Source organism: Ornithodoros turicata, chromosome 1, assembly GCF_037126465.1.
Source record: "Ornithodoros turicata isolate Travis chromosome 1, ASM3712646v1, whole genome shotgun sequence".
Classification (NCBI taxonomy): domain Eukaryota; kingdom Metazoa; phylum Arthropoda; class Arachnida; order Ixodida; family Argasidae; genus Ornithodoros; species Ornithodoros turicata.
Window position 1 is genome coordinate 117,941,160 of NC_088201.1, and position 21,169 is coordinate 117,962,328.

At 45.2% G+C, this 21,169-nt stretch overlaps 1 long non-coding RNA gene across 1 annotated transcript; it reads right to left on the minus strand.

Moving 5' to 3' along the window:
• Nucleotides 1-391: 391 nt before the first annotated feature.
• On the minus strand, nt 392-5,762 carry LOC135368309 (uncharacterized). The gene is made up of 3 exons (XR_010414742.1): nt 5,689-5,762; nt 5,477-5,602; nt 392-429 (listed from the first exon to the last, which is right to left on the minus strand). It is a non-coding gene; the product is annotated as an uncharacterized LOC135368309 (long non-coding RNA).
• Nucleotides 5,763-21,169: the final 15,407 nt, after the last annotated feature.

Genomic DNA, 21,169 nt, shown 5'->3' on the forward strand with positions numbered 1-21,169 from the left:
AATTTGGAGTCCTACCGGTGTTGCGTAGAACTGTCGCTCATGTGGAGCACACAAGTGACAGGTGACCATGATTTCCGAAGTTACTTTTTCTTCCCATTAGTGAAAATGATGTCTGGATATGCCAACTTCTTGCCATTGCGGTATCCATCCTTCTTCTCCATTTGGAGGTTTGGTAACTGTCTCATCTCTTCCAGGTCTTCGTCCGAAAGTCGCTTGAATCTATTCGAAGGTAGACTTTCACCTTGGTCTCATTATCTGTCAGTAATTCTACGTAGACAGTGTCTCCATACATTGTCTCAATTCTGCGAATATCCAGAACATAAAATTTTTGATTCTTCGATAACATACTCATCTTTTGAATTTCTCCATCTCCCGACTTTTCAGTTTGTTGAGTTTCTCCAAAATCGATGACATGCTTTCCTCGGAAAACTGAAAAAAACGCATGGGGGGAAAAGTTAGTTGACTCAACATGTACCCAGAGGGCGGCATACCTCTTCACGCTCAGATTCTCACTGAAGAAAACCCAATGTGTGTGACGGTTTATACACGAAAGACAACTCAACATTTTTTTCGCAAATCATGACCTTGAATGTCTGAACAGTGAACAAACATGCATATAGTCACGTTATATCTTGTCAGGCCTTTTGAAAGTCTGCATCCTCCTCACACCACATGGTGAACGAACTTGTGTAGACATGTTATATCTTGTTAGTTCTTGAAACATCTTGCATGGACATGTGCTACAGCCTTGAACCTGCTGTCTGCATCTTTTTTTTCTAACCTGCATAGACATGTTATGTCTTGCCAGATTTTTAAGACCTTGTATAGTCGTCTGCAAACCCGAACGTAATCTCCACATTTCTTATATTATTTCCTCTTAAGCAGTTGCTGCAACACGTTTTCTTTTTTTTTTATTATGTGGAGTCTTTAAAAGAAATATATTTATGAAGTTACGAAAGAGACAGTTATAAAAGCGAGTTTGAAATAGTAAAATGTGCAGTAGCTCTTGACGGTGACACCAGAGTGCCATGGCAAAGGAGAGCTCAAGGTGGTCCGATATTGAAACTCAACCCGGTGATTCGTGGTCCTCATCAGACGGTGATGAAGAAACACCAGACGGAGATGAGTGCGACAAATCAAACAAAAGTGTCTTTCGTATGCTAGCACCATGTCGCCAGCAGCACAGATCGTGGAAAGAACTTTCCAGGTGTGGTCTAATGGAGACGAAACGAATGTCTTTGGCGGAGGCTTTCAAGATTGTCACCATATAGTCCTCTTTCAAGAACTCCCCAAAAGTCTTCCAAACATTGGCGTCTGGGAGACTGCCAAAACCATGTATGCGAGTCTCAGTAGAGAGCGTTTCGTTTCATACGACACACCATTCGGTTTGTTAACCAACTGGTCACACAAAATCGATGATTTGATGGACTACAAACAACAAATCGATCCTCTGTTGCTTTCAACAGAAAGCCTATGTTTTATCGAAATCGCTGTGAAGTTGGGATACCACTCAACAGCAAAGTCCATCATGCTGTTCGTGATTGACTTTCTCAATTGTCGACTTGAAAACTAATGTATAGCAACTGTCAAATAAATTCAGATTCTATGAAAAAACTTTCTCAGTTGTCCTCTAGCAAGTAGATTGGAGCGGTGTCTCTCTCCTACATGCGCTGCGAGTTTCTGAAACTTCACATAACATCATACTGTATAGTATTTCACTGTGAAAAAAAGATGACCGAGGTTGAATCGTACCGCTTCATTACTCCTGCTTCGATAACCATTTCGGGGCAAAGTCAGAGTGGAAAAACAACGTTGGTAACAAGACTTTTGACTCACAGAGCATCCGTTTTTGACAAACCATTTGATCGTATATTTTACATATACTTATACAAGCAACCAATCTTTGACAAATTCCCCGAGGTCACATTTACGCGAGATATACCAGATAACTTGGAGAATGTCAGAAATTCTTTAATCATATTTGACGACTGTCTGGCCGACAAAGGTCGACTTAAAGAAATCTGTAATTTCTACGTTGCCGGCTGTCACCATCTAAATTGTTCATGTATTTTTATTACACAATATTTATTCGTCAACGAGCCCCTATATCGGTGCATTCAGTTTAATAGCAGCGCTCTGATTTTGTGTCGTTCTGCACGTATAGCGGATCAGATGCAGTTACTTTCACGACAGTTGTTTGGTCGAGGTAAAGGTGATTTGCTCTCCACCATATATAAAGATGCATGCAAGGAACCATATTCATACGTAGTAATCGATTTGTCTCAAAAGTGTCCGGACCACCTACGAGTGTGGACAAATATTTTCCCCGACGACCGACGGCAGATAGTATATAAAACATGAAGCGTGTGCGGAACAATATTCATTTCCTGCACTTGCTGGCTGAAACAAAGTCACCCGAACAACGTTACCATCTCCTGGAACATGCTACAAAGAATCAGTTAACAGCTATTAGAGAGATTTGTATAAATCTCTGTAAAGGGAACATCCAAGTGACTCCGAGTGTGCGAAAAAAACTGAAACCTTATGCAACCCCAATTCGAGCATTGGCAAAACGAGACGGCAGCAGTGTACAGAAAGTTCGCAGAGTATTGCAACAAACTGGTGGGTTTTTGCAGTTCCTCTTGCCACCACTACTCGGTCTCATCTCATCGCTAGGGGGCAGAGCGATTGCAAAAGCAATCGGTGTATAACTCATGCAGAAGTACGAGCTTGTTCCATATCGCGAATCTCCTATTCCTGAAATACTGGACAAGAATGAACCGGATGACATCAAAGCAAAAGAGATAATTCAATATCTCCACTCTTTGCTGCATCCCAATGTGGCGACGGATAGGACTACGACAGCTACAAGGAGAGAAGAGAGCGCACAGATGACAGAAGATGAGAGAAGTGACGCTGTCGCTGCTTTTATGAGCAGTGGTTATAAGGTCAAAGCCAAACAACTTTTGCATATACTGCAGCAAACCATTTCCTGGGATCCAAAAACCTATCAGATCATTATTGATGGACAGCCACAAGAGGATACCAATATAATTGACCTCGTTTATTATCTCGTATCCAGAGCTCGTAGTACTCCGAGACCTCCATATCTTGATCGCATGTTACCTCATCTGGAGAAATTGAATTTGCCGTCACTCATTGTACCCTCATCACGTCTTCAAAAGGGTGTCACAGTATCGACTTCAAGCAGACGAACACCAACTATCGCTACTGAAACATCGCCACCGCTTACACGTGCTGCAAAACGCGCTCGCCATCAACAATGGATTCTCTTCTAGCTCAAGATGAAAAGAGTTACTTTGAAGATGCAAAGATACTGTCTCACTTCCCCTCAAGACATCATAAAAAGGTATTGGCAATGCTTCAACTAATAACAACTGTACTGGCGTACGACGAGAGTGGAAGAGTTATCTGTCACGGCAGAGTGATTCCCCAATCGTCTATTGTGGAGTTATTGCAGTACGAACTTCACAATAAGCAGCCCGCTTGGATGAGAGGTGACGTTTCAGCTACGATTAATGCATATCTGACTCTCGACGCTCTTCGAGTGCACGGCAGGAAGCGAAAGTGTTGATGGCTGCCTACTACGATCCACAACATGTTGCCAGTTTTGGCGGAATACAGAGACTTGCGCAAGGCATTCGTGTAAAGAAGAGCAAAGTTGTCAAGTTTCTGGAGACGAGTGACCCTTACAGTCTGCACAAAGAGTTCAAGAGACCTTCGGTGTTCCGTAAAATAGTAGCTCTTGGTGTGAAGGAAACCTTCCAAAGCGACCTGAAGGATGTACAGAAACTTACACATCATAACAGCGGCTTTCGCTATTTGCTATTCTGCATTGACGTTTTTTCTCGCCTTCTTGCAGTTGAGCCCATTCGTAATAAAAGACCTCCTGAGATAGTACGTGCTTTAACGCTTGCCTTCAGACGAATCGGAACACCCCGTCTTCTGCATACGGATCGCGGTGGCGAGTTCGTCAACAGTTTAGTGCAAACGTTTTTAAAGAAAAAGGGTATTCATTGGTATAGCTCACATAGCCAGTACAAAGCAGCGCACGTCGAGAGACTTCAAAGAACTATAATGTCTACACTATATCGTATCTTTACATATCAGGGTCACAAACGATATCTAGACATCCTACCTCTCGTAGTAAACGCATACAACAATCGAATACATAGATCTCTTTCTGCTAGACCCGTGGATGTAAACAAAGGAAATGAACACATTTTTCGAGCGAGACTCTACCCCACCCCAGCTGGACCGCCAAAGAAACCACGATACAGCGTTGGAAATATCGTGCGTATTGCTAAATACAGACATCAGTTGGTAAAGAAGTACTTAAGTTCTGCAACAACAGAATTGTTTATTGTGCGTGCTATCAAACTGGGTTATCCCAATACCTACCTATTACGTGACCTGAACAATGAGGATATCATTGGTGGTTTTTATGAGAGCGAACTTGTACGAGTGCGACAAATTCCAACAGTAGAAAAGATTATAAAAAGACGAGTCAAGAATGGCGAGCTTCAGTACTTGATTCACTCTGGTGACAGCTCGAAGTGGGTACCGGGAAATTATCTTTTTGATTGACTGGCTGAATATGGACTGTTCACAGACTTCGGATGTACCTGAGGGAGGCAGGACTATCGAATACCTCGATTTTCGAGTGCAAGATCTGTGTGGAAAGCCTCATGCAACGTGGAAAGAAATGATGGACTGCAGTTTGACAGAGGGATCCGACCCAGTGATAGTGGAAGCCTTTAAGGTAGTCACAGACATGGTGCTATTTCAAACGATGCCAGATCCCCCTCCAAGTAGGGATGTTTGGAAAATTGCAAAGAAAATCTATGCTGGAGTCCACAGTGGCTGTTCACTGAGGTCGTCCCCAGGAGGTTTGAAAGTAATCCAAGACTGGGCATGCACAATTGACAGTCTGTTGCTTTACGTGGATGAAGTGGATGCTATACGAATTGCTGAAGAGAGTCTATGTTTCATGGAGTATGCCATCCGCTCAAAACTTCATTTTGTGGCAGGCTACAGTAGTATGATGACCATTGACCTTCTTAAAAATAGACTGTTGCCTAAAAAAAATTCCATGTAGCAAAAGCGAAACAAAAATTCTCTTTAAAGCCTCGTTCTTGTCATTTCACTGTGTGACATGGATAACTGCGGGTGGCTTGTCACTTCTCTTGGATTCCATATATGTCTAGCAATAGTACTGATATTACAGTTTAAAAAGCCACAATTTTCCACTGTACTTCAACAAGGCAACTGTACCCTGGAGGTAGAACTGGAGGAATACGTTTATGTGCACAGGTGCCCCTCGGACTTGCTCTCCATTAGAATGTAGGATAAAGATGGTCGAGCGAAGCGCTATGGTGTTACACTGACACAAAACGAGACGCGTCAGTTGGATGAATGTCTCCATCGAATCAATGTTAATGAAACATTTCATTACCAGCATGAGTGTTTGCAAGTGTGTTGTCTATGTGATGAACGCACGTTGACACTCCGTCGGTGTCCTGGCAACATGTACTCTCTGAGTCGAATGGTTGGCAGACGACCTTCCGGCTATGGAATTTCCCTGTCGAAAAAAGCCATCACTTCACTGTCCTTATATCTGAATAATAAAAGTGTTATGTCTTGAAAAAGTATGTCTCTAAAGCTTACCATGTTCGTAATCCTCACAGCGTCAGCTGGGAGGGATTTTCATTTTTCCTCCTCAGGAATTTCTTCTTATGTAACCACGCGAGGATCGATTAGTATCGGCTCTCAGGAAAAAAGAGAAAGATGGTGTGATTCGCATGCCTTCCCCCCTCCCAACGGATAACAAGTCTCAAGGCTGGTTAGCAATCAGGTAGGAATCGCTTGTGAAATGCGTAATAGGGATTCTGGAGAAAAACAAAGAGAAGCTAATTTACATGAGTTGCATTGCAAGTATGAGGAACACCAATACTGGAGTCACGTTTGGCGAAAAGAAACTATTCGCTACTTAAGAAAGACTAAATAAGACTCCATTATCTACACGTACGTCTTCGCAAGTCAAGAAAAAAAACTGTCAAGTGAATGTAATTTATAAAAGATGCAAAGCAGCCAGGTACAGTCGTATGGGGAAAAACCAATGCCAGACACGCATTCGAGATAGCGATCAAGGAGAAAAAGAGGTTATTCGTTGATCAAGGCGCCACGGGGGTTGTTATCTACATCCTCAACAAGATACTTTGTACGAAAACATGCAAAGAGTAACTAATTCATATGGGTTACACGATCAAGAGTGTAAGGAAAAGGCGATATGCTTAATTGCTACAAAGAACAACGAAAGAACGAGAGAGATTAGTCAGACATAGTTGACTATATAAGGTTACTTGATAGCCACATGCCGTGTGTCAGTGTACGTCTTCAGTGTCCGCCGGCATGTCTCGTAAGTATTCTTCCTTACGTACTAGTGTCACCTTTTCGGGTCACTATGACTTGTTAGCATAAGAGAAAATCACTTATGTATATAGCACGAGAAGTATGATATATCGAATAATATATTTGGGAAGCTTTTTCGAAAAAATGACTGAAAGAGGGTTCCACTTTCTAGGAAAGACATATCTTTGAGGTCTGTGACTTGCTCGGAGTTGCTGTGCTTCATGCATCCATGTAGTCCTCTATGAGTAGGTGTTTTGTAGGACCTTTCCAAAAAGTTTTTTCAACTCACTGGAAACGCACACTTTCTAGGAGTATCCCTCCGGTCCAAATAGTCATGTCCATGATTTTGAGTTGCTGTGCAGCTGTGCTTCAGACATCCATGCAGTCCCCTAAGGGTAGGTGTGGTCTTTGCAAAGCTCTCTCGACTCAGTGGAGCGTACACACTTTTTCTAGGATCACCATCCAGGTCCATTTTTCGTCAAATTGTTGCGCCCATGCTTCGAGTGTGTGTGCATCAGGCAACCATGTAGTCTTCCACGGGTATGTGTCTTTGTAGAACAATTCAAATAATTTACTCACCTGAGCATAATTTTTTCTAGGATCATCCCCATGTCCATTCAAAATGTCGTGTCCATGCTTTCAAACTGCTGTGCTTCATGCAATCGTCTTACAATGAAAATAAAATATAAAAAACTAGACATATGTTTGGTTATCAATCACTTGCATGAGCCGGGGCGGGGCCGGCGCGAGATTGGTCTGGGCTATCTTGCTCTCAGCGTACTGCTAACAGCGCCTGGCTAGTTATGTCACTGCTAAATACGCACGGCAACGTCTGGAGAGCTCGCAGCGTCCTGCTAACAACGTCTGGCTAGCTATGTCATTTGCTAACTACGTACTGTGGCTACCGTGCTCCGTCGGCCCCAGCGTAGAGCAATGTGTTGCTAGAATTACGTGATTGCTCCCAGCGTCTACTGCTCCCAGCGTCTGGCTGGCTATCTCAGTGCTAACTACGTACTGCATGCTCCCAGCGTCCTGCTAACAACGTCTGGCTAGGTATGTCATTGCTAACTACGCACTGCTCCCAGTGTAGAGCAACGTGTTGCTAGAATTACGTGATTGCTCCCAGCGTCTAGCTAGGTATCTCAGTGCTAACTACGTACTGCTCCCAGTGTCTGTAGAGCTCCAAGTGTAGTGTCGCGTGTCGATATAGTTACGTCATAGCTCCCAGTGTAGAGTTCTAGCACTACTTCATTAGTGGTACCTGATACCTCTCTACCCACTCGTCACTGATAAATATTGTTGATTTTGGTAGATTCTACTCAATGGCATTACCATTAGCTTGGGAGCTTGAACAGTGTCTTGCTTGCTTGACAATTTAAACCTACTTGGAATTAAGCACAAGGACTTGTCTTCACTGGTTCAGTGCGCGTTCAAAGGCTCTAGACAAACCAAAAACAAGGTCTCACACAAATAATAGTTACAATGTAGATTGACAACAGCCGCTTTTGGACTCGACAAACTAAAACAACAAAATGCTGAGACCAGTGTGAGGGAAAAAAACGGCGAAAGCCAAGGGCGCTGGCATTTTAGGTTTTTTTGGTGAAGTGATGAGCCGAGATTGAGGTAATTCGACCAGTGTTTTGTCCGACATACCAGGGAAAACCCTGTACTACTTGCTAGGTGTCCTGTTCACTAGGTGTCCGACATAGAGAATTTCGTCCCCATGTCCTTTCAATGGGAGCCTGCCGGTGCAATGAAATCTTATCCGACATGGGGAGTTGTCTGAAGTAAGGAGGCGTCCGACTTTGGACGTTTTACTGTACATGCTGCTCTTTGTGCATTTCATTCCTATATTTTTTCTTCGCAAAAAAAAAAAAAAAAAAACGCTGAAAAACAAGAAATGTTCGCTAAAAGAAAAATGGAGAGGACCTCACTGCCTCTTTGCCTTTCTGTGTCGTTTTGACATGTCGCTTATTCTATCGCAGACAAAGAAACGAACAAACTGTCTAAAAATATATCCAGGTTCATTCCTCGCTACGTATACCGTGTGCTACAAAGTGTGCGGCAGTTTGTGTCTGTGTGGGGCTGCCTGTCGTCTCGACGCCCGGGGCCTGTGGTGCGAATCGAAGGAAGGTTCAAGGCCGGTGTTTATGCTGACATCATCCAGGACCACCTCGTTCCTGATGTTCTGAACGGGGCATTTTTATTTATCAGCACGATAGAAGCCACATCCACTTGGCATCAATCGTCCAACAAGAACTGAAAGACTGGGGATTCAGGAAATGGACTGGCCACCCCACAGCCCTAATCTAAACATCATCGAGAACATCTGGGATATCATGAAATCTCGAATGTTGACTCGTAGAGAGCCTCGTCGAACTCGGATGCTCTTTGGGAGGCTGTTAAGCGTGAGTTGGAGAATTTCCGGAGTCACATTGGTCTCATCGACATCCTCTACAGCTCTCTCCATAGACGAATGAGTGCAACAGTGGAGAACAACGGGGCGCCAACATGTCACTGAGTGCCATGCAAATCTGCTGGTGGAAATGGAAAAAAAAAATAGAGGCTCCAGCTTCGACTTTTGTACGTATGTAAAAAAAAAAGTCATTTTTCACGGATACACACATGCTTCTTTCCTTCCCTTTTCTCAGGAGGTCCTGGCGAGAAAATGCCAAAAGAGTTAATGGACTCGTTCGCCGAAATGCTAGGCCAGTTTCAGTAACTCCCATTCGCAATGTTAACAGATAACTATAGCTTCCAACATTGCTCTGGGCGGACAGCAAGCCACGTCTAAAGAAAGAGTGATGAAGCGAATGATGATCACTGAGTCAGATAAGATACATTTAAAAAATAGGCGACCCTATAGGTGAGAGGGGCAACATGCTTCTCACATGCCACACTTTCGAACAGGTCGTGTGAAGAGAGACGGACCTGTGTTTAATGGAATTAAAGACTAAAACATCAACTGAACGTAACAGTGACCCAGAAGAAGAGAGAGAAGAAAGACAAGGCACGCAGCTTTCATTTCGGTCGCACAAGCTAAGCCCCTGACCAGAGGTCAGGTCAGTGGCAGCTGAAGGTATGGCAGAGAATGCAGCAGACTTGTTCCAGTGCTCCTTTCTAGTTTTTATTAAATGGTGGCTCTGACTTCATTCAAAGAGATAGGAGATTCGGAGACTACGCCAGTTGTCGCGTATATGAAATCTTGGTGCCCTTGCAGCTGGTATAATAAGAAAATATCTTTTTCTATTCACTTCGTAAGGACAACGACAGTGCAAATCTAAACCGTGAAGAAATATAATTACATTAGGACCCAAGGTGTTTCAGGTCAGATAGGCCTCAGGTGAGCAAAATTAGACTGAACTACTGTGGCGTCGTTAATGATCGCAGTTGCCTCCCAATGTAAAGTGATAAATTATTATTACACATCAGATTACGCACCAGTTATCACGCTTTCTGGTGCTTAATGTGCGGATTGAACACCCGACAACCTCTGGCTTGACCGTCGCTCATAAGCAGTGCCCACTGATCAGTTCGATAGCATTCATTCACATTTCTCAGTTATTATTTCTTGAAACCCGAAACACGGATGACCTCAGCGGTCCCTTCCAAACATCTAGGTTCCGTTCGAAAATTAAACAAAATTAAAAAAAAAAAAGCCCAACAGTAGCTTTGGTTATTCTCAGTCTAGCAGACAAGCAGACGACGCCGAGGCGGCCGACGTATCAGACGGTCATCTCTCCCGATAGGTGGCGAAGCGCTCCGTACGGTCGTGCGCTGCCTCCCTTCACACAAGGTGGTGGTGTAGGTCCGTCGTGCGCGACACCGCCGGCAGGGGATCGCTCCGTCACGAACTGGAGATTTCAGACAGCTAAATCTGAAAGGGTAGCGAAGGCGGTAAAAAATACGAAATCTGACACGGGAACACTGGTATTTTGATGCGCCAGCGAACCTGGGTGTTGCGAGGACAAATACGAATGTAAACAACGTTTTTTTTTTTTTTTCACATCAATGAGGTACGTTATGTGTACTAATAACCTACTCGGTTATTCAATGTAGGAAAAACTACCTCTTTGTCTGCTGTATGCGTACGTCAAAGTCGTGCAAAGTAAGTGAATTTTCCGTCTCCTGCTGATCCCCGCTGACTGCACATGTGCATTTTCTCACGTTTCTCCGTTTGTCGCGGTTTGTTGATCCGTACGGACTGCTTTGGATTATTCGCGCGTATTTAATGCGATATCGTCCACGAACACTCAAGTTAGAGAGACGCATATATTGGAACCTGAAGGTAAGCTGGACAAGCAGCACAGAACCAGAAAACGAAAAGTATTCCTTGTTGCAGGCCCCACTAAAGACGTGGGCCCCAAGGTGTGCAATGCCCAGATACGCACACAGGCGGTGCTTTCTGAACGGCAGAGGAGCCTGCGTCGTTGACGACACTACAATCGGCATAAGTTTCCACCGTTTTCCTCTCCAGCCCGCAAGGTGAGCAGCTGAAAAAGCACTGTTATCTCAAGAAGCGTTTGACCTGCATAGATGTACGTCTGGGATTACTCAATAATCGCATACTTCAAGTGGTTAGCTTTGAATGTGATCCCCATGCTAAACCGTAAAAACAAAAAAACTGTAAATCCAGTAGACGTAATAGTTTTCTGATGCACAAATTATTTTGTCTGATTTCCAGCACTGAAGCTTCGTGAGCACCTGTCGTTGGCATTGGTCAACATGAACTGAGATGGTGAATACCTAAAATATAAGCACGTGCCTTTCTGCTTCTCCTATTGGAGTACGAATTTCAGCAGTGTGCACAACTGCACCTAATGTAGATGCTTGCTTGCTTGCTTGCTTGCTTGCTTGTATCTGCTCGCATGTTTGCATTTGGTGGTAGGGCATTTGAAGGTGCTGTCGCAGTGAGCTCTGGTGCTTGGTGTTCAGTGATGCAAGCTTGGAATGCTGGCCAATTACCGTATAATATCCTTCATAGATTTTTCTGTAACTTGCAATGGGAATCATTTTACAGGTGCCGAGCTGTTGGAGGAAAATTTAATATAACGTGGTAATGCATACAAATGTGAATAGGACAATTAGTACAGCAAACCGAGCACAGCAAACAGAGTACAGCAACATGCCGAGCTTGTGGCTGGAGTTTTGTGACGTGGAAGTGCACAGCAGTTCTCTCCTTCATTGGCACTCCAGGGTGCTCCGCTGAGAACACTTTTCGCCGTCTGCATTTCTGCGGACAGGAAGGCTCCGGTGGAATGCAATGCCAACACTCAAGCGCACTCCACATAGTGTTGGTGAGTGTGAGGCCAGTAAGAACATAGAATTGACCATTGACCATTTTCTATGTCAATGTCTTCATATCTGCGTGGCTTAGAATGAGTAAAACAGATGCATGTATTGCTGACACTATATAGCACAAGACGGAAGCGTTGCTGAGGGCAGCAGACAACATGCTGTTATCTCTGTGCTAAGTAGACCTGCCTGTGTTCAAACTGTGGGGGCAGAAGGTGGTACAGGAAGCACTGGATCACCCCACTCCCCCCTTCAGGAACGTCACCATCACCCTGATAGTAGAGGTACGGTGGCATGCCTTGAAGTTAACAGTGCACCACCTTTCATTGCATGACAGGGAGTGGGTCAGATGTCCCCAGCACATTACCAAGCGCCGTGCCATCTGAATCCTCCCTTCACGACCACTGCTATGCAAGCAGGGCCTGTGCACCTGCAGTCGACTATGTCCTACAAGGGCCACCAGGACCACCTCCATAAGCTGCAGGCATGTGCGCTCCATGAGTTGCTTTGTTTTCACGATGAGTGCAATTCCTAACCTTACTTGACATCATTTCTAGGCATGGGTGAACAATGTTTCCCTCGGTATTGTGTGATGCAACACGAGATTGAGAACCCAAGGAGCAAGGTGGAAAAGCTGCGGCGAAAGGTGCACAGCCTACAGGCGCGCAATAAAAGACTGCACAGGGATATGCAGCGATGCCAGCGGTCAAGAACGGTCCGGGATCTGGTGCAGAGCCTGAAAGAACATGTGTCGTGCATTGTTGCAGTTTTCATTGAGGCACAGCTAACAATGAGCACTTTGAGTAAATTTTGGCGCCGCTGGTCTTCCCCCAAAAAGACATTTGCATTGAATTTGTACTTCCACAGTCCACATGGGTGCAGGTACTGTCGCAAACTTTTCCATCTGCCATCAGTGCAGTCATTGCAGCTGTGGATGAGACGTATCCCACTCCGCCCTGGTTTCTCCAGTGAAGCGAGCTCATTCAAGTGATTCGCTAGAGCTTACAAGCTCTGTGCCATCGCCTTCGATGAAACGCACATCAAGAAAGAATTGTTGTACAATGTTAGGAGCATGAGTAATGGAGCGTTCTTTTATTGCGTGTAAGCGCCGCTAAGCAACTGCGGCTATGGGCGGTGTACGGACGTGGACACATGGAGTGAGGACAGCAGGAAGGATGATGATGATGATTAGGATTTTAATGGCGCAAAGGCAACTTTGGCCATAGAGCGCCACGACAATGGTATTAATCAAAGCTAGTTAAAAATAATCGATTTCATTTAAAGTCAAAATAGGAAAGGTAAAAAGTAGTGAAAATATTTGCATGTTCACAGGTCGTTTAGGTAACCTATGTCTCTAAAAAAGTTGTACACATGGTTAAAACTGATGAGAGGTTCGTCCCCCAGCAAAAGCGCTGGGTGAAGAGGAATCCTATACTTGTAAAACAGTGAGAAGTGTTGTTGACGATGGTGTTCGTGATGAGTGCAAACTATGAGTATATGCACAACGGACAAGGCTGTCCCGCAATGCTCGCACTGTGGTGTCTGCTCGCCTCGGAGAAGATACCCATGTGTTAAGAAGGTGTGTCCAGCTCTCAGACGGCTGAACAGAACTTCATTTAATCGGTTTTCGAAGTGTTGTGCACACTGTCTTATCCGTGGTTTGATAGTGTGCAATTTGTTCAGAGTTTGCATGTCCCAAGAGCTTGTGTCTGAGGTCTCTCAGGAGATCACTGAGAGGAATCTCAAATGCCGTAATGTCGGTATCCTGAGCAGCAGCGGCAGCACGATCCGCGCTCTCATTTCCCTTTATGCCTACATGGCTGGGCACCCAACAAATGCGTAAACTGTGGCCCTTTCCTTGTATAAGACTCGCAAGATACTGTGCTCGTCTTACCAGCAGGTTTTTGTGCATATGGAGACCACATATGGCATGAACTGCACTAAGAGAGTCGGTGTATATAACCGATAATGATGTGTGCGTTTGCAAGATATGGTTGAGCGCAACAATGATGCCATAAACCTCAGCACTAAAAACTGACAAAATATTGCTTAAACGGTGTGGCTTAGTGCATACGCCAGATACCATGGCACATGATACTCCTGTATTTGTTTTCGAAGCATCAGTGTATATTTCCACATGGTCGCCAAAGTTTTGCTTGAGGGCTTCAAATTCTTGTTGTATTTCAAGGCTGGGCATTTCTGTTTGTCAAATTTCAGAAGAGTTGTATCATGTTGTACAGGAGGATACCAAGGAGATACCAGCTTACTGCACAACAAGGGCGGTAGATTATAGCTCGTAAAATTGTAATGTTCTACATCCCGCTGGACACGAATACTAAATGGAGCCACAGCATTTGGCTTATTAATAAAGAGCCGTTGGAAACAAGTGCTGGTTACAGTGGAGTGTGCAGGATGCTGTGGATAGCTCCTTACTCTCAGCCCATAAGACACTGCAAGGTAAAAGCGTCGCCTTTCCAAGGACCACTCGTTTGACTCAACATATAAGCTTTGAACCGGTGTGGTTCTAAAAGCCCCAAGTACCAGCCGCAAGCCAAGGTGGTGCACTGGGTCGGGAGCTTTCAGGACTGATAAGCGTGCTGATCCATATGCAACACATCCATAATCGAGTTTAGAACGAACAACAGAACTGTATATGCGGCGAAGAGTCTCTCTGTCTGCACCCCAGGAACGGTATGAAATGGTTTTAAGAATATTTAAAGATTTCAAGCATTTTGCTTTCAAGATCTTGACGTGCGGCACGAAAGTGAGTTTTTTATCAAAGATGACGCCAAGGAATTTGTGTGCCTCATGTACAGCAAGAGCGTGACCATCAATAGTCAGTGTGGGGTCTGGGTACAGTCCCCTTCTCCTGGAAAACAGGACACAAACAGTTTTTTCTGAAGAGAATTTAAAACAATTTTGATTGGCCCATTTCAGCAGTTTGTTAATTGCGAGTTGCAGCTGCCTCTCACAAGTACTGAAATTTCTGGACGAATAAGAAATCTGTACATCGTCCACATAGAAAGAGTATGAAATAGAAGGGGGAATAACGCTTGCTACTGAGTTCATTTTAACCATAAAAAGTGTTACGCTTAGTACTGAATGTTGTGGAACTCCGTTTTCTTGAATAAAAGGTCGCGACAGCGTTGTTCCCAGTTGAACTCTGAAGGTCCTACCTTGTAAAAAGTTGGTTATGCAACTGAGAAGTCGGCCCCGTACTCCTAATGAGTAAAGGTCTCGGACGATACCATACCGCCAAGCAGTATCATAGGCCTTTTCTAAGTCAAAGAAAACAGACGCACAGTGATTTCCTCTAACAAAGGCCTCTCGAATAGTGGATTCCAACCGGATGAGGTGGTCTGCTGTCGACCGTGCATTTCGAAAACCACACTGGTTATTATTAAGACAGTTATTAACTTCAAGATAGTACATCAGTCGGTTGTTAACTATCCTCTCGAAAGTTTTTCCCAGACAGCTTGTCAGTGCAATAGGTCGGTAACAGGTTGGGTTTGAAGCGTCCTTCCCAGGCTTCAGGAAGGGGATGACCGTTGCTACCTTCCATGTTGATGGCATTTGGCCCTTTTCCCAGACATTATTAAAAAACTTAAGCAAACATTCTTTAGATTCACTTGACAGGTGAGTGAGCATAGAATATGCAATGCGGTCTGGCCCCGGGGAACTGACCTTTACTGAAGACAGTGCTCTCAGGAGCTCTACCATGGTAAAGGGCCCGTTCTATAGAAGGTTCTCACCACCTGTGACTGGAATGGCTTGTTTTTCAGCTTGTTGCTTTGTAGAGAGGAAATCCTTGTTGTAATGAGAAGAACTCGATATGTTATGAAAATGCTGACAGAGGAGGTCAGCCTGCTCGCCCAAGTTCTGACATGGGGCTCCATTTACCTGAAGTAAGGGGATAGAAAAGCCTGTATAATCTCCTTTAATTTTCCGAAGTCTATCCCAAACGACCTTTGATGGAGTGTTGTGTGTCAAGGAAGAGATAAAACTGCACCACGAAGAGCGCTTGGTCTGCTTTCTCGTCCATTTGGCTTTCGCCCGTGCTCTTTTAAATGCAAGGAGGTTCTCTGGAGTGGGGTATCTGCGAAAGATACCCCAAGCTCTGTTCTGTTCTTTGCGTGTTTTCCCACAATCGTTTGTCCACCAAGGTTTGGGACGCTTGGGGAGACGGCCAGGTGTCTGTGGCACAGATTGCAAAGCGGAATTTGTTATTGCATTTGTTATAACATTATTCGCTTCTTCAATGCTAGTATCCTCAAAAGATAATGATACGAGGTTGGCTTCTTTCTGAAACAAGTTCCAGTCTGCCTCAGAGAGTTTCCATCGTGGAGGTCGTGACCTTAAAGAATTTGTTGGACCTCGAAATTTTATAATGATAGGAAAGTGGTCACTACCACGAGGGTTTTGTTCAACTGTCAACTCCAGACGTGAAAAAAGTGCAGGACTGCACAGCGAAATGTCTAAAGAAGAGAAACTTTGCGTTGAAGAATTTACGTATATTGGTAACCCTGAATTTAGGAGACATAATGGCCTTGAGAGAAGAACCCTCTCCAACATTTTCCCCCGTCTATCTAGTTTTGAGCTGCCCCACAAGGGATTGTGAGCGTTAAAGTCGCCTGAGATGATGTAGGGCTGAGGAAGTTGACCGCATAGCTTTTCAAGTTCTCTTTGTTCTATCAATGATGATGGTGGCAAGTATAATGAACACACTGTCAAGACAGTGTCAAGGCAGACTTGAATGGCAACTGCCTTCAAGTCCGTGACAAGCGGAAGTTGTCTTGCAGCTATACTCTGCGGGAGGACCACAGCCACTGCGCCAGATGCACGAGCCCCAGTTGTACGGTCCTTCCTAAAAATAATATGTCTACGGAAAGGATTATAATTTTCTTCATGTAAGTATGTTTCTTGTAAGCAGAAGCAGACGGCACTGTATTTTTCAAACAGGTCATGTATATCATCTATGTTAGTGTGAAGGCCTCGACAGTTCCACTGAAGGAATACTTGCCCCATAATGAAAGTGTGAATTAACAAGAACAAAGGGAGACTGGCCATTGTGTGTATTAAGGAGGTACAACCCTTGGTGGGGGTAATTTCTGTTTATCTTGGGACTTGCCCCTACCTCGGCCTCCTTGTTTCTCTTTTTGCTCATTCTTTTGGGAAGGAGCACGTGGGTTAGATGAACTGGGGAGACTCGACGATGATTTCTGCGACATGCAGTCATCATCATCGAGCTCCATGTTGTGTGTGTCTGTCTGGACTGAACTCTCATTGAGCCCATCCCAGACTGAGAGTTGTAGGATTCTAGCCCCTTGAATCCCACGCGGGGTTGAATCCAACCCGTCTTTTGTCCAACCGCTGCACCGAGAGACACAGACACAAGTGAACAAACACACTCTTTACTCAGTGACAAGGGCACCACTTACATATCATGTGTCGCGGATCCTCCGTTCCGCTCCAAATCCCGCTGCCTACCTTGACAGCTGTCGGCAGAAACATTGCCCTCTCCCCCCATCGCGCGGCGCTTTTATCTCCTTCGATAAGCAGCGACTGTATCATGGGCGAACTGCAGCGCCCCACAGAGTACACCATCAACTTCTGCAGAGGCTGTTGTCACGATTTCCTGGCTGCCCATTTGAGCAGCCGGAGCCAACGGAGGGAAACTCTCCGCAGGCTGTTGTTATGTTTGAGGAGCTTGGAGTAAAGACCCAGACGTCTGGGTCTCTACGGATTTCGTCGGTGGCGTCGCTCCCCTACGCACCACCGCCGCATAACCGCCTTTTTTGGCAAACTCAAATTTTGTTTTTGCTTCTTTGTATGTGATGTTTTCAGTTGCTTTAATCCTCAGGATGTCTTTTTCTTGTTGCCACTGAGGGCAGGACCGTGAATAGACTGGGTGATTGCCACTGCAGTTTGCACACTTAATCTTATTCTGACAGGTTTCTGCTGTATGATTTTGGTCTGTATCGGCACACTTTGGGCAGGTAGTGCGTCCCCGGCAGGCCTGCGATCCGTGCCCAAAACGTTGGCACTTAAAGCAACGACGTGGGTTAGGAACCTAAGGTCGCACCGGGCAGTTGATATATCCTGCTTTGATGTCTGTCGGAAGTTTGTGCAGCTGAAAGGAAAGTACGATATGTTTGGTCGGAATTTCTTTGCCGTCTCGGCGCATTACAATCCGCTGGGCTTTTACTACACCCTGATCTTTCAGGTCTTCCTCGACCTCAGAGTTAGAACAGTCGAGAAGCTCATGTTGTGATATTACGCCCTTTATGATGTTGAGTGTCCTATGTTCGGAAATCGTAACTGACACATCGCTGATTCTATTGATGGAGAGTAGTGTGGTGCTTTGTAGTTTCGTTTGTACTTCGATTTGTATGTCTCCTGTCGGCAGTTTCTTTGCTGTGTAGGATTTCCCAATGATTTTCTCAAGCCCCCTAGCAACGACAAACGGTGAAATTTTGGTCAAAGGCTTCGTATTGTCTTCTCCGTGGATAATAAGAAACTTGGTAAACCAAGGTTCTGGAGTGAAGTCTAGTATCTGGGTTGGCTGTGCATCGGTGCGGTGCCGCTTGCGGCGCCGATCTTGATATTTATAATTCTCAGTATCCATAAAAGGAAAGTACTGTTTCAGTGTAGCAGGCGTGTCACCCACCATCGAGCCCAACAAGGGGGCACGCCCCGCGCGCCAACACTTACCTCTACACTATACCCGAGTGCAGCTTCTGGAGAGTGAAAGGACTGCCCTAGGTTGACCCTTGCCGCCAAAAAAGGTGAAAAGCAGGAAAGATAGAAGGAGAGAAGAAGAAAGAAAAAGTGACAAAAAGCGAGATGGCGACAAGCTGAATAGTCCTGGCCGGGCCTTCCAGGACCACCCGTCTATGGGAAGCAGGGGCCAAAGCGGTGTGTTGCTTTCCCAGAGGGGCCCCGAAGGGTCCAAAACAACCTCTGGGTCCACTCAACCACCAGGATCCCCCTTTCCCCAGACACGGGACAGCCACGCACAGTTATACGTGGGGGTCTCCCTCCTGCGGCGACCCAACCGTGAGTGCAGGAGGGGGCTACTGCGGCTGCTGCCGGGCGATGGGGGCGCCACTATCCCGACGCCGGGACAGCAGGAAGGAGTGGGGAACAGAGGTGTTAGTATGCGTTCTGGCCTGACTTCAGCGGGAACTGTGCAACATACCTCTGGAAAGTCTTCGGAAAACCCAGGGAAAACTTCAGACAGCACAGCTGGCGTTTGGGTTCGAATCCATCATCTCCCAGTCTTCAGCACGACCTTGGCTACCACCAACGAGCTGACGCCTTAGCCCACTCGGCCATGCAGCTGGTGTAATGGAGCGTGACTTAGCGCTTATTAATTGGAATTTTATGATTTGCAATGTGTGTGTGTGTGTGTGTGTGTGTGTGTGTGTGTGAGTGTGTGTGTTTTAATGCCTTACGTCGACTGTTATGTGCATGTTCACTTGTTGCGTTCTGCCTTCCCTCAGCCTCTGGATACCCAACTCTCTTTAAAAAAACGGGAGTAATCTACAGAAAATTATCGATCCACGAACATGCAAAGTGCATGAAGTAACCCTCTGTCTCTCCAGTGTTACTTTGTTGTGTCCTACGATCATTTGTGATTTCCATGTGAAAGTTACGGCTCTGTGGTACCGTGCCATACTAGAAGCATGTGATGCATTTCATTGTGAAATTGACGTGTACCTGAGAGCTTTCTCGTAATGCAAACTTCTGGTGGAGCAGTTACCTTATGAGATGAGAGATGATATTGTGCCACACAGCGTCGTGTGCTGTGCATTCACTGCAGATCCTTTAAAGGGCAGGCGAAAACCTCTCCCGAGTTGTCATACGTTACCAAGTGTTATTTGTCATTAAACTTGCAACCAGTGCACTGAGTGTACTCTTACATGACGTATTCTCTGTCTTGTATATCATTGCTCCCTTCAGTGGGCTACTTCCATGGTCGAACAGGCGATTTATCAGCCTTCTGTTCGATGTCGCGACGGAAGTAAAGAAAAAGAAACGCGTGCGGGGTGAGGGGGAAGGGAAGGAAGGGAAAGCGAACCAGAAGTGCGTGAGCACGTAAACTGACGTCACAACTGACGTCGACTGTGACGTCACCGGATGTCATGAGTGATGTCACAATTGTAGCTGTCCGCACAACGGATGGTTGGCGCTGACCGTCAAAAGATGGCGTAGATTTGAAGACGCAGGGCCTTATGAGAGTATCGCCACTTCCTTACAAATACCTTGCAATCGAGTCGTGAGCAGTACCTTTGGCCTTTTCAAAGGCTGCTCGGCGGGCTTTTCGTGGTTTCCGTTTCTTTTATCGCTTGTACCGTGTCACCCCGGGCATCCTGTTTAGCGTATCTCGAATGCGTTCGTTCCATAACTATTTCCTTGGCTGTTGTACTTTGCACCCAAAATGGGAAGTTAGGACTCAATTCAGATACACAAACTTGCTCTCAGCAGAACGAGCACTTACCTTCCTTCCAAATGACACAAAGTGACCCGCGCAGGTCGTGTAAGGAATTCTCTTCAGAAAGCATGCGAAACCATATCTCAACGTCTACAACTGCAGGTGCACTGACATCGCTATGACATCAATAAATTATAGGAAAAGTCGAAGCGTAGAAACACACGCGCAACAACGACAGAAGTACCAGGTGGGACAAATAACAGGCCGTCGAAACAGTGGCATTTTCCGTCAGAGCAAGGGGGCGCTACAAGCCAACACCTTTGACCATCAATAAAATATCACTATCAAATTAGCAAAGACGCGCTAGAAGTCAACCCCTATATGCTACTGGAACATGTCGTAGCCCAAAAAATTGATTTATAAATGATTATGCACCTTTAATTATCAGTAAATATGTACGTTTTATGTGGAAATGTGTGTATGACTAAGAGAACTAACTAACCGTGCAGTGCTAATTTCGTGAGCTTTTACCTCAACTACTTTGCCTCTTTGCACTTTACCGTATTTTTCATGCGCCGAAATAGCTTCAAAAGGAAAACTGTACGCAGAAGCTTTGACAACTGAAACCCGCTAATAATTAGCAAAGTCTCCATTGTGTTATTTCTTGTAGTGCGTTATGCATGTAGCTGGTAAAATGCGAAAAATGACAAGATAGAAGCAATATCTTTATAATGGTGTTTGTACTGTACTGATGCGAACAAAACACAGACTAAAAACTTTTGCAAATACAAAAGGCGCGTTTTCAACGCCGACGCACAAGCCTTGCGAGAGTTACAGAAGTGTTGGTGTGTCCAGAAGGTCTGTTGCAACGGTCATTAAACCTAGCGTCCAACCATGTACAGCAACGGGGATAAGAGTCAGCTGGGGTGCCATCGTGCTCGTACCGCGCGGTACGTCGCTCAGAAAAGGTCACTTCATAAAGGCTGTCTTGGACAACGCCTTCCATAA